This window comes from Hermetia illucens, chromosome 1 (genome assembly GCF_905115235.1).
Source record: "Hermetia illucens chromosome 1, iHerIll2.2.curated.20191125, whole genome shotgun sequence".
NCBI classification, from domain to species: domain Eukaryota; kingdom Metazoa; phylum Arthropoda; class Insecta; order Diptera; family Stratiomyidae; genus Hermetia; species Hermetia illucens.
In genome coordinates this window covers 97930500-97943790 of record NC_051849.1, presented here as the reverse complement: position 1 = coordinate 97943790, position 13291 = coordinate 97930500, and the positions used below count along the sequence as shown (strand labels likewise).

The following is a 13291-nucleotide window of genomic DNA, read 5'->3' as shown; positions in this document are numbered from 1 at the left end:
GGGCATATTAGAGCGATGGGTTGAGTACTTTGATGAGCTACTGAACAACCAGAGCATCGGCGAGTTTGGGGTTCCGCCAACTGAAGACGACGGACAAATACTACCACCACCAAGTTTAGGAGAAACAGTCTGTGCAATTCATCGGCTAAAAAATCATAAGTCGCCAGGAGCCGATGGAATTACAGCCGAATTGGTTAAATATGGAGGCGACCAGTTACACCAAGTGGTTCAGTAACTTGTTCTCAAGGTGTGGAACAGCGAATCAATACCTGATGATTGGCAACGAGGCATTATCTGTCTCATACATAAAAAGGGAGATATCACATAGTGCAGTAATTATATAGGTATCACGTTGCTGAGTACCATCTAGAAGATATTCTCCGCTATCTTGCTAGGCCGGATAGCCCTATACGCCCAAAACATCATTGGCGCATACCAAAGAGACTTCACTCCAGTCAACTCAGCAGCAGATCAGATTTTCTCTCTGCGGCAAGCGATGGAAAAACTGTTGGAATATGGATAGCAGTTGCACCATCTGTTCATCAACTTTAAAGCCGCCTATGATAGCATAGTCAGGGTAAAACTGTACACGGCCATGAGATAATTCGGTATCCCGACGAAATTAATAAGACTGACTAGGCTGACCTAGATCAATGTGCGAGGCCAGATAAAAGCAGCAGGATCACTCTCAACACCATTCGAGATCAACAACGGTCTACGACAAGGGGATGCCCTATCATGCGTCCTCTTTAATCTGGCCCTCGAGAAAGTGATCCGTGATGCTGAGGTAAACGCAAGAGGTACGATCCTCTTTAAGTCCACCCAACTACTGGCCTATGCTGACGATATCGACATCATGGGAAGAACCACCCGAGACGTACAAACTGCCTTCATCCAGATCGAGCAAGCGGCGCGAGATCTTGGGCTGCACATCAATGAAGGCAAGACAAAATATATGATGGCAACGTCAGCACCGAAAACCAACCAACCAACAACATCAAACTGAACTGGTCAAACGGGAAGAATAAGGATAGGAGAATACAACTTTGAGACCATTGATAATTTCTCCTATCTAGGATCGAAAATCACAACCGATTTCAGTTACGATGAGGAAATCCGCGCACGGTTGTTGTCAGCCAACAGAGCCTATTTCAGCTTACAAAAACTGCTCCGCTCGAAACGTCTCACCGTAGGGTCAAAGCTCTTACTGTAAAAGACTATGATCTTGCCAGTCCTCATGTATTCCTCGGAGGCTTGGGTTCTTAGCAAGAAGAATTGCGAACTCTTGGCCGCGTTCGAGAGAAGAATCCTCCGAAGAATTTTTAGCCCCCTACATGAGGATGGACGATTCCGTAGCCTAAATAACGACGAAATCTATGAGCGATACCATAACCGTCCGGTTGTAGATAAAATCCGGCCCAATAGGTTACGGTGGGCGGGTCACTTAATCCGTATGGATGAGGATGATCCAGCCCGGAAAGTCTATAAGGGCAATATCTACGGTAGAAAAAGAAGACGCGAATGTTTTGGAAAAGCTTATCCGTACACACATCAACATCTGACAATATCTACATGTGGTTTAGTGCCTATGATGTGTACGGATAAACTTTTCCAATACACTCGCATGCCCAGTCCATTTAGTGCGGATACTACTTATTTGATGTACTGTACTCGTGACAATAGCCCCAGCTGTTTCGGAATAAATCTCGTGTGATACACGGACAGACATCAGATCAGAATCGAACCTTAGAAAGTACAGAAAATGGAAAAAACTAATGAGGTACCGACCAGCTTCAAAAGTTGCAAAATTTGTTACCTTTAGTAACAAATAGAAAACACTGTCCTTTCCAATTAAGATCTCACGATTTAATTTCGTTATAATACCGAAATCGATCAATTCTGACATTTTTTTTTTGCTCAGTTAACCAATACATCAGTTGCCCGGTGGAAAAAAGTCAACAGTGTAGTCTTAATCCAATGCAATCTACAATTTTCCTTTTGAACTCACCACTTCCTCCCTCGTTAGGCCTGCATAAGTCCAACATTTGCTAAAATACCAATATAAATAACCGGACGCTGGATGCTTCAAGTGTGAAAGATTTTGAGTATTCCTTTTATAAATACATTTGAGTGTACATTTGTCCCATTAGTAAGTAGCGGGTTATATATGCATATGTTATGTGAAAATATCCACTTTTAAGTGATGTTCACATTCAAAGTCTTAAATTTGCAAAGAAGCGGCAACTTTGATCTATTATAACTTTGTTAGTAATGGTGCGATTTGCACCAAACTTGGTAGGATCATGCTCTATATTATAGCCTACATTATTCTATGCCTACATTCCGGGTGTTAGGATCAACTTAAGGAGGGTTTTGGAGTCAATTACTAAAAATTATAGTAATACACTATTATTAACTTTATTTGAAAGGATATCGATAAGCGGGGTATTTGGGCGCCTAGGTAACATATAGTGGCAAAAGAAGTAAGGAAGAGGCGATTACGAACCACGCGAGTAAACGGAAGGAGGCCTAGCTAAAGTAAGCTAACCCCGCCCCGTGGTGTAATACCTAAAGGTGGTTCCACGGGGTAGAGGGGGAGTTGGGGGTGGTTTTAGTGGGTGAAAATCCCACACTCTGGCGTGCCCAGGCCAGAGTCTTTTGAAGATGTCCACCTCCTTAAAAAAAAAGACAGACAGACAGGCAACCAGTAAACCGATTTTAAGAAGTTTTTTTTTGAAAATTGTGTGGTTCTAAGTCCGCATCAACTTAATGCCGGATCGGACCAAATGGGGAGCAACTTTGTTTTGTTTTGTTTTACACAAAATCTTATTCATCACAAGACGAGAAATACATTTAAACTAAAAGTGCTCAATTGCTTATGCTTTGCTTGTATAAACCCTTATAAGTCACATGTCAGACACATACGGAACAGAGGACCCAAGAAACAGCACGCCTCAAATTTATATAATTCCTTACGTGACGGAACGACACTAAATGATTGATGGAAGTACCTAACGTGTTATATTTGCTGCCCATCACAACAGATGCTCCACATAGATGAAGCGCAACAAGTTCTTGAACATCCTCTGGAACGGGCAAAAAACCAACAATTGCCTTGATGTGAGCCTGAATATTGTCGGAAGCTCAAGTGGTTCTTTCTATTTATCTTGATCCTTATGCGATAGTGCTGTCCCAAGCAACACCAACATATTCAAAACGATAATTCCAAATGACTTCCTATTGAATCATTCACGTAACTATATTCATAATCCTCTCGAAAGCGCAAAACACACAACAGAAACATGGAAATCGTTTCTCCCGGAAGTTCTTCCTTCGACAATCATCAAGCCAATCCTTGTGGGCTTAAGGTCTCCAGTAGGCGAAATAAAACGAGTCGGTTCATTCCATGGGAGACTGGTGGCAAGCAGGGAAGGAAAACTTCTTTTTGTAGGTTGAAAAAAATAACCTGCCAACGTATTTCTCTAGAGCACTCACCTTTGTTACAACGCTCTGCCGAGATGGATTGTCGACGCAGCTGACAGCGACAAGTACGTGGATGGTAGCAAGGACTCCGGCAGTCGGGGCGGTCGTGGTGTGGTGAAGTACTTACGAGAGAATACACTCAGTTCGACGAAATAGTGTACCGAGCAACTACCACCACCGCGTGCAATTACAGAGAAACAAAGCAGAGAGCGCAACGATAATGGAGCTCTGATAAGAGCCGACTGCCAGACCGTATTGTACTCCCTCGATGCCGATTCCAGGAGGGTGGATCCTCTCCAAGCCTCACACCTACTTCACGTGCACGCCACCACTAGCTCCATTTTCGAGTTTTATTGCTGCCGAGCAGACATCAACCAGCACGCCGGCAGTTAGCTACGACTGACGAAAGGTTAATAATTCACAAACACTCACTTCTGAGGGAGTCCCTGAAAGTCGGCGCTACCCCCGAGGGCTATGGGATTTTTATGTGTTCGCTGTAATTGACGGCGGTTACTGCCAAGGCATTACTTTCCTTCGTACGTTAGGTCTTATGTATTATTATTCCATTTATTTTGGTACGTTGCGTCTGGCTCTTATAGTAAATTACCGACGCCTTTCTGGAGTGTACTGTTATTCTTCGTGCTGCCTGACTGATTGCCCAACAACGACCGTTGCACTTAACACTACGCGCAATACAACACTATAAACAAATTGATCCCGGGTGATATGACTACGATACTTATCTAGAAAACTGTGCAGCTGATAAATTGGTCCGTGGGTATCATAAGGATTAATCTTCCTACTTGCTAATGAAAAACTACCAGTAAATCTACGAAACCTTAACGCTAGTTTCAGGAGTAAGACCTTTGTGCTCTGTGGAAACCCTCTCGCTGTTAGCACTAACGCTTCATATTTAAAAGACTATTTGTGGTCAGGGGAGAAAACACTGTTTGATTTTTGCGAAGCCCAGACACCGGACGCACGGCACACGACTCACTCCGCGGCCAAGCAATCACACGCAAAGCAGAAGCACCTGCGAAAGTCCATTCGAATTAGCCAAACTCGTTGGTGGGTTCCGTGGAATCTCAGTACATTCCGAGGTTCCCGCGTTTGCACCGTGGCCCTCCGCGTCAGACTCCTTCGCAACTTTATTTCCTTTGTTTATGTTTTCGCAAAAGTTCTAAGGCCTTTCACGTAGGCAGAACAGCAACAAAAGGCCTTTGCGAAAATTGACCGAAGCAGCTGGTAAGTGACGACGAGGATACACAACAATAACGGCGACGGGGCCGGCGGAACTAGGATGGAATAGCAAAACACGCAACTGTCACTGGGCGACTGTTTGGAAACTGCTGCACCGAAAGTGTTCTGATCGCGGCACTGAATCGCTCGTCGCCTTCCCAGTCGAAACTGCCGAGAAACTTGCTTATGATTGTGCTTCGCGGTGAGCGGACACTGAAGTGTTGTGTATTTTCCCAGTTTCCAAGACTATTCGCCAAGCGGAAGTCGCGCACCGTTTTGCACTGCGCAGTTTAATGGCGGCACCGGAACTGTTTCGGAAGGAATGAGAGAAAGCTCGCTTGAGCCGGAGTTGGCATGTGGTAGTTATGGTAGGTGTCTCGGACGAAAGCTTCCAAACATGAATGAAATATTGAGAAGCTGTAGATAATCATTTAAAAGTTTGAAAATTTAACTTCCGGAATTCCATAACGGTCGCTACCTAAGACTCAGAACAAATTAAACTGTAAAGGAGAAACTTCTGCCCCATTGAAAGATTGCCGAAGCAAATATTTTTTTGATTTTTTGATATTCGGAGTCGTTCGGAAATTATAGTGTCAAATACGTGATAAGTCACATGCCAGATTTATGTCGATTGCCGTAATGAAGCGCGTATTTATCGGTCCGAATGACCTTCGAATGACTTCGCTAAAAGAACAAGAATTGAAGCCAAGGCTGTACATGTGTTTCTTGAAGAAACTTAAGGTTTATGGACTAGGTATAGTAGATTAATGGTCAGTTAAGGTATAAAACCATAGCCCAAAATCAATGCAACGAAATTCTTTGAAATATTCACGATTTATTCAGAACATATTTCTACAGTCCACAAACTAGGATAATTGCGATTCATTCAATAGTTTTTTTTTTATTGATTGAACAAGCCGTAAAAAAAAACCGAAATTCAAAACAAAAAGTTTAACACGGCACCAAAAATTTAGTTTTTAATATTTTTTAATAATCCTAGTTTGCGGACTGTAGTTGAGTCTGTACGTTAAAATGTCGTTTACTTTTTCTCTCTAGGATGATCTTAGCGCCTTCTAGCGTGGCAGCAGAAAAACACCTTTTTTTGGAGATGGGTGTATAAATTGCTCTGTGTTTCAATAACGAACTATGTGATCGGGCTGGAAAAAATTACTATGCACGCTCAAGATATTAATAAATCTATAGTGAAAAATTCACATTTGTATCTTTCTCCAGTTCTTCACAAAAAATTTATAAAAAAAGCCAAAAAAACGGCCTTCACACAGAATGACCGCCTTAAGGAAAAGAGCTGCAGAAGCAAAATACGACTAATTCTATTAGATCAGTGCGAAAATAATAGCCGTGTGGGCACAAAGCATTGGAAGAGTCATTGGGAGAACTGTATCTAGTTTTCGCAATGCCTTCCGATTCTCAGATCCCCATACATCTGTTTGGTAGAAGATATGATGTTATCTTGAAACGGAGAGAAAACTGGGACGAACCAGAAGAAAGCGTGTCAGGATATACTGACGTCTTCTACACCGATGGCTCAAAGGCAGAAAATGGTTCTGGAGCAAGAGTCTACCTCTCGAATAAAAACGAGAAGTGGGCTTTTCTTTTGTGACAAAACACAACGGTCTTTCAGGCTGAAATGTATGCGATCCTGGGCAGGCGCATCGCAATCTGTAGCGATAGTCAAGCTACATTGAGAGCGTTAAGTAGTATTCATCAAATCAACTGATCACTTCAAAAATCGTTCACGAATGTAGAAACCGATTGAATTCTGTTTCCAGATTCAATATGGTGGATTTACCCTGGGTACCTGGTTATTGTGGTGTAGAAGGAAATGAAATCTCGGATGCCTTAGCAAAAGTCTTTCCCCATGCCGGGACCTGGCTGATGCTGCTATCAAAAACTGGCAACAAGCTATCCAAAATGACAGGTGGGGAAGCCTTAATGCTGCTTGTCAGACCAAACTCTTCCTATCAGAACCAAACAAACATACTGCAAAATTTATCCTGTCGAAAAGCAGGAAGACTTGCAGAAGTATTGTGGGCATTCTGACTGGCCATAATTCACTAGCTGGACATATGCTCAGAATAGGAATTATCCAAGATGATACGTGTCCATCCTGTAATGAGGAAGCGGAATCCACGGAACATTTTCTATGTGAGTGTCCCGCTTATGGACGCATCAGACAACAGATTTTTGGTTCTGATATGCTCCAACTGCAGCGCATAGCATCACATTCACTAGCGGAAATCCTGCGATACATAAACGAATCCGGGATATTCCGTTAGTTGGGGGCCTCGAGTACAATAGGCCACTAAGGTCTGAGTGCTCAGAGGCTTTGCCTCTCCCCCACCTCAGACATTTATACCTAGCTCGTAATGTATGTGGTGTGGTACTGACATTTTATCTCTCACAGAGTACTAATTTGATGTGAAAGAGGTAATTTTGGCCTGCTATAAGGTTGTTAAAAATAGTAGGATTTCTACCTAGCTTTCCAGTATGATGCCCCATATTGGAACCTATATTACTTGCACTTTACAAACGCAGGATGAACTGGGATGGGGCGGTCGCAGTGAATTTTCAAACTGTAATAATATAGCGTTATTAACTTTATTTGGGCTTATAGCGCTATGGAGAGTATTTTGAGACCTGGGCCTTAGGTAGTTAAATTAATTGACCCCTTTCCCAGTTCTGTACAAGTAAGACTGAAAACCTCCATGCCCGCTTAGAAGTTGAGTAAGGAAGTATCAATCTCACCGTGCTTTCGGTTCAGTCACGGGTCTAAGTTGTCGATGAGCCGCGCAGTTAACCTGCCTCTTGGCTCATTTTGCCAAGAAAGTTGCCACTCGGTAAGGATGCGTTAACGTTCTCCACGGGCAACCACCTCTCTTAAGTTTTCGCCTTTACGGCGGTAGACAGCTTTACGCTCCTTGGCAAGGAGGGCAACGGGGATCACTCTCGCGATCACCATCACGGCGGTTCGGAGACAGTATGATAAGCTGACGCCACTCGCAAAGCTCCCCGTCTCTGCACTTAAGCAAGACGCTTATGATGCACCTCCTTGTCAAGGGCATTAACCCATACCTCCGCGCCATAGAGCAGAACCGACTGCGTTGCTCCCACAAGGAGACGTCTCTTAGTAGATATTAGGACCCCCAACATTTGCCATTAGTCGGCTCAAGGCCGAGACTCCAGCTGCAACCCTGTTCATCTTACGGAATTGAAGGGATTTCTTACATCAAGCGTCATTAGGAGCATTATCCGTCGAGATCGGCGGCTGTATGCCTGGATTCGATGAACCGCATCCTCGACTTCCACAACAGCATCCAGTGTAGATTTCCCTGTTCTTGGGGATAATTCCCCGGCAGCGCAGATCGTGACAAGCTTCTAGCCACCCCCCCCCCCTTGATCCTCATTTACCTCGTTGACCAGGTCCTGCCAGCCGCGAGCTTTGCTTTTATTTATCGCGCTACGGAGTCTCCTTTTTGCTGATGTATACTGTGCCTTTATAGCACATGCCTCTTCGTTGGCGTGTAAACGTTGTCCAAAACGGCTGAGCTCCCTCCGTAGGTCGGCAATCTGCCTTTCACCAGTGCATAGAAGGCTTATCACGGCTGAGGCCCCTCCGGGGCATGGAAGCCCCACATGCCGTCGTTATCAGGTTCATCACTGAATTTACTATGGTGTCAGCTACGACGCTACCACCCCCCAGAGCGCCCTTCAGCGCGACTCTACCTGCTCCACGATATGCACCCTCGCGACATTCCACAGACAGAGGGAGCGTACGATTGGTGCTCACCGGCAAGTAGCATCAACCATTTTGAACGCGATGTACTGGTGATCACTTGCCGAGAAGTATTCCTGGACTCGCCACCTGTCCACCGATGGTGCCAGAAATACAGACCCAAAAGTGATGTCAGGACTGCTTTCTTTACAGCCTGGGCGCCGAAACGTTAGCGTGAATCCAGTGACCCAACTGCCGCTTTTATTGTCACGTCTCCGGCAGGCTGTCCTCCTGTGGGTCCCTTACAAGTTGCTAACTTGTGTCCATAGTCCAGACACCTATAGCACTTGGTGGGACTATCCGCATTCGTCATCAATCTCATAGAGCCACATATGTATGTAAGCTAAAGACTGCGGCATTTTTGCTTGAAATACGTATGAATTATAATAATAACGACTCGGAACTATTAACAACTTCTCAACAATAAACACCATTTTTTTGCAATATATGAGTGCATGCATTAATTTGACACCAATCGTAAAAGAATATATGCAAATTGAAAAATTTACCATATACACTATGAAATTTCAATGAATAATCGATCGCGCCACTGTGCGTACACATTTATAGCAATCAGGAGAAAGGTCACGGAATATATTCAGGTGGCTCAAGTGGTTAGGGCACCGCGATAGGTTTTCGTGCCAGGAAAGGTTACAGTTCAAACCTTATTGGTGCCGCAGAGTAAGCAGCCCCCGATAGGAGTACTACCCATCCAATTTTGATTTTCCCGCCGCTAAGGCATTCCCTTGAATATTGCTCTCTGAGTTTTTGGCTAGCATTTACAGAGGTGATACCTATCCAGGCATTGATTACCTCTGAACATTCACGCTTTATGGCCTCCTCCACTTCGACCTTTTCTGTGGGGCAAGATTCCGGATTTCTAAAGAGCACATAGGCACTAGGCTAGAAACAAGAGCCTTCTCCCGCCTCTAGCCCCGCCAGCCATTGTTTTTCGTATTGAAGACACTTCTGCTCCATTGTCTTCGTGTTTCATCCTGTAGCGGATTTCACTAAAAACTTCCGCTAATGTTTTGCCTTCCGTCCGCTTAATGAGCAGAGCCGTCTTTGGACAGACGGGGCTCTGGCAGCCTAGTCAGTTGTTTCCTTTTTTCCTTCTTTTCCTTTCTTTTTTTGGGCCCTGGAAATTATTTTGATAAAGTCTCCTTCAGGCACGTCGTTCTCTTTCCACTTTTTCCCCAGTTCGCTGTGAAGTGAGCTATCTGCGCATTTCCTAATGAGCCTTGCCTCTTCGGCTCTAGCTAGGGCGGTCGACTGCAGTTGCACCCGGTTCGTTTCCGATTCACCTGCTCAGGACTAGCGACTCTGACTGGGCTCTTTTTGGAACAGGAGCACTACAATGTGTTGGAGTTAACATCCCTGCACTGTCAGTCGCGCCCCTTGGTAAGGCTTTCTCTTTATTTGGGTGTCCCGGTGTCACATCGGATATGTCAGCTGTCGCTGCCTATTTCGCTGATCGCTACGGTGAACAACGCATTTCCTCCTTGTTATTTCGTTGATTTTTTTTATTGGTTTAGGCTTATTATCCTTAGAAAATTCACCAGCGCCTCGTGTGCAAGGGAGCGGGCCGCAACAGTTAGGAACGGATGTACCATTGGGGACACAGCCCCTACCTTAGTTCCCTGAGGCCTGACCTACGCGGAGAGCTAGCTCTCGTGGGAGAGCTAGCTCCATACTCGTTTGCGCAAGAATCCAATTGGGCCAGGGCCTCGAAGTGTCTTACATCACCTCATTCAAGACCGTAATGGTCCACTACAGGATTTCAGTACCCTGTAGGAGGCAATGTGGTCAGCATTGTGAAATGCGAAAATAATACTTGGAAGACCCTATCTGAGGTGGGGCTATGGCATAGGCTTTTAGAGATATCGAATTGGTCGATCTCGGCGCACAATTTTTGGAGTTCTTCATTGACGCAGACCTAGATCTGATATCGTTTGCTGTGCTGTTAATGATGATATCTGACAACAATATCAGTACGCTATATGCTTGCAAGCAAAATAATACGACAGCTGGCACAAACTCTTCGTCTCAAGTTGGTTCCCGTTCTATTTGTAATATTTAGAGTATGGCCTGATCATGTCGCATGGAGTCGGTTTTATTGTAACTCTGATCTTTCACCAGAAAAACTGCACTGATCGTAAAGCTCCTGCTCTGTCCTATTGACTTCCGACAATGATATTAATGGTGTCTACACCAAAAAGTATCCCGGTGTTAGCACTTCGAGGTTCTCGGAATTGCTTGATATGGGAACTTGTGGCCTTGAATTTAGGCGAGCGTGGATGTGGCATAGCATCGTCGTAATGTCCTTGAATTTCGGGACTATTTTCCAATCGGCAAATAAGCACTTTAGCTTAGCCAATTTCACCACAGCTTCCCATAAAGCTATCGCCTGTTGCATTCCTTGATCCATTTGGTTCTTCGCCCCCACAAAGTTAGCTCCATGGTCACTATATATTTCTGAATCCGTGAATCACTTGAAAGCGATGAGATATGCTTCAGTTGCTAAATTGCTGACCAATTCAAGACGCAGACATACCCTGTCAGCGTAACGGTCGAGCTTTCCCTGAATGGGCTAGCATAATCAACTCCGGAATGGTGGACTCAGTTGGTTTTTGAGGACCCAATATCGCATTCGCAAATGATTATGAACATGCAAATTATTAAAGCCACTAACATGGTGTTCTTGTAGCAGAAGAATATCGGATTCTTATGTTCCTCTGTCAGATTTGCGTTCTATTCGGGAAACACAGTCTGCTGGATTTTCATTCGATTTGATGTATCTCCGAAACAATGATTCCTCACGGATCTTTCGTATTTTGGCCATCCGATTTCCGATATTACTATCTAAACTCAGTTATTCCTCCTTAAGTCATGCTAGAACTATTGTTGAATCGCACCAGCAACACACTTTACGTTAAAGTATGTATCATGTGCGTCCCGTTCAACGGTTTGACGCGTCCTGTACGTCAATTGACTTTATATATTTAGTTTAGTTTAGCAGAGGGGGCCGCAGCTTCAAGCACTCAGACCTTTGTTAGGCCCATTGTACTATCCCCGGAGATCACCTATTCAATGGTCTCTCGACTAAGATGTTCGCAGGCTTCACCAAACTGAGAATATTCTCCGGAGACACAGAATACACAACTCTTCGTTGAAAAAATCTTTACCAAGGTATCTTCGTCTGAGGTCTGAGGAGGCCGGGCTGCATACCAAGTGCAGGCCCTCTTTTCTTTCTCCTCGCAGTGGCTGCATATGGCCAAGACGCCCACTGGAGCTCAGGAGTGCTGATAGAAGGAAACTACTTCGGCTTGTCCGTTAAGGACTGGGTCCCAACTGGGTTGATTCCCACTAGAATAAGTGGAGAATCTAGGTTGAGGTTCGATCTCTACAGATCCCCTTTTTGCCGAGACAGAGCTAGTTGAAACTAGCTCGCCTAATACCCTGAGTTAACCATTCACGGCCACCTAACCCCTGTAATCATTCAGCCCTCAATACGGTAGTCACACCTTGACTTACGGTTTCGATTATCATTTAGCTTTAGGTGTCACCTTTGGTTTCCCGGAGGATCTTCCTTTATGAGCTACCTCACCATCGTGGAGGGAGATTGATTTCATAGAGACGACAGCGGCATATGCAGACTCTGACGCTACATAGTATCTCTATATAGCTCCTTTGTGTTTGCCTTTTGTGGACTGAACCCATTGGAAAATGCGAATTGACACCAACATTGGTAATTCAGCTTCTAAGCGTCTCCATTGATTTAGCAGATCCTCTTGTGGAATGTAGTCCTCAGTCGATTCCAGTTTGCCATATCCATTGCAACGACGGTCACTGGAATCAACCATTGCAAAAGATGGTATATGGTCGTAATATTCAACAGCCATTGGCGTTTCGTTAACCCTTTGTCTGGGTCATACTCAACTGTCTTGAACCAGAAATCTTCGGTCATTGGGTTCCAAAGAATTCTCAGAGTTGTTACTGCTGTATCTAGTGATATTACCGAAGTCCAGTATCCTTGAATTCTACTAAGATATCGATCAACAATTTTATTATTATCATAGATCATTTTTACACCATTTTTGTAGGATAAAAAAAAACTTCATCATCAGGTGAAACAGATATTACACTTCTTCCTTCTTTTCGGCTGCAGATAGGAAAAGTCTTTCCGCAGTGACAGGAAACCTTTGTCTTTTATCCTTCGTTAATTTAAGTAGCATTCTAACGGCAAGGAAGGTTGCTGGTGTCTCGCATAATGATATTGTCGTTGTTCAGGCTCTATAGTCCCCGTTGGAAGCTCCAATGACTTGGCTGAATTATAATCATCCGGAACTCGCAAATTGCTTCGCATTTGTTTGAATTTTTGTAGTACAATATGAAGCTCCGCCGAGGATATATTGGATACTAACGTCACGATTTTCGATGAGTCGATAGGGTCCTTCCTCGATCACAGCTAACCTAATTTCCTTTTCCATTGACGACTCGATTATCTCCTCAAATACCTCGGTTCCTAGTGCTAAATCGATGTCCGCCTTGACGTTGTAGTTCGGGTTTACTAGGCACAAATTTCTCTTCCATCGCGTTCCGGACTTAACCAGGATTTAATTTGGCAGATATGTCATTAATGATCGTAGTATATACGCTGCAACTTTCAGCTTAAAATTAAAAGTAAAATGAAATCTCATCCTGAGCTCGTCTGCTTTCCGAATTGTGGCCGCATAAATCCCAACGACCCCTGATATTGATACCATTACATTCATT

The 13291-nt window shown here is 44.2% G+C and overlaps 1 protein-coding gene across 1 annotated transcript in view; it reads right to left on the bottom strand.

The window, feature by feature from the left end:
- Nucleotides 1-4926, bottom strand: part of LOC119646808 (small conductance calcium-activated potassium channel protein) — an 818793-nt gene extending 813867 nt beyond the window's left edge. The window contains exon 1 of the mRNA XM_038047402.1: nt 3496-4926. The gene's annotated coding sequence lies outside the window, so the exon portion shown is untranslated. The remainder of the gene's footprint in view (nt 1-3495) is intronic.
- Between the last annotated feature and the right edge of the window lie 8365 nt (nt 4927-13291).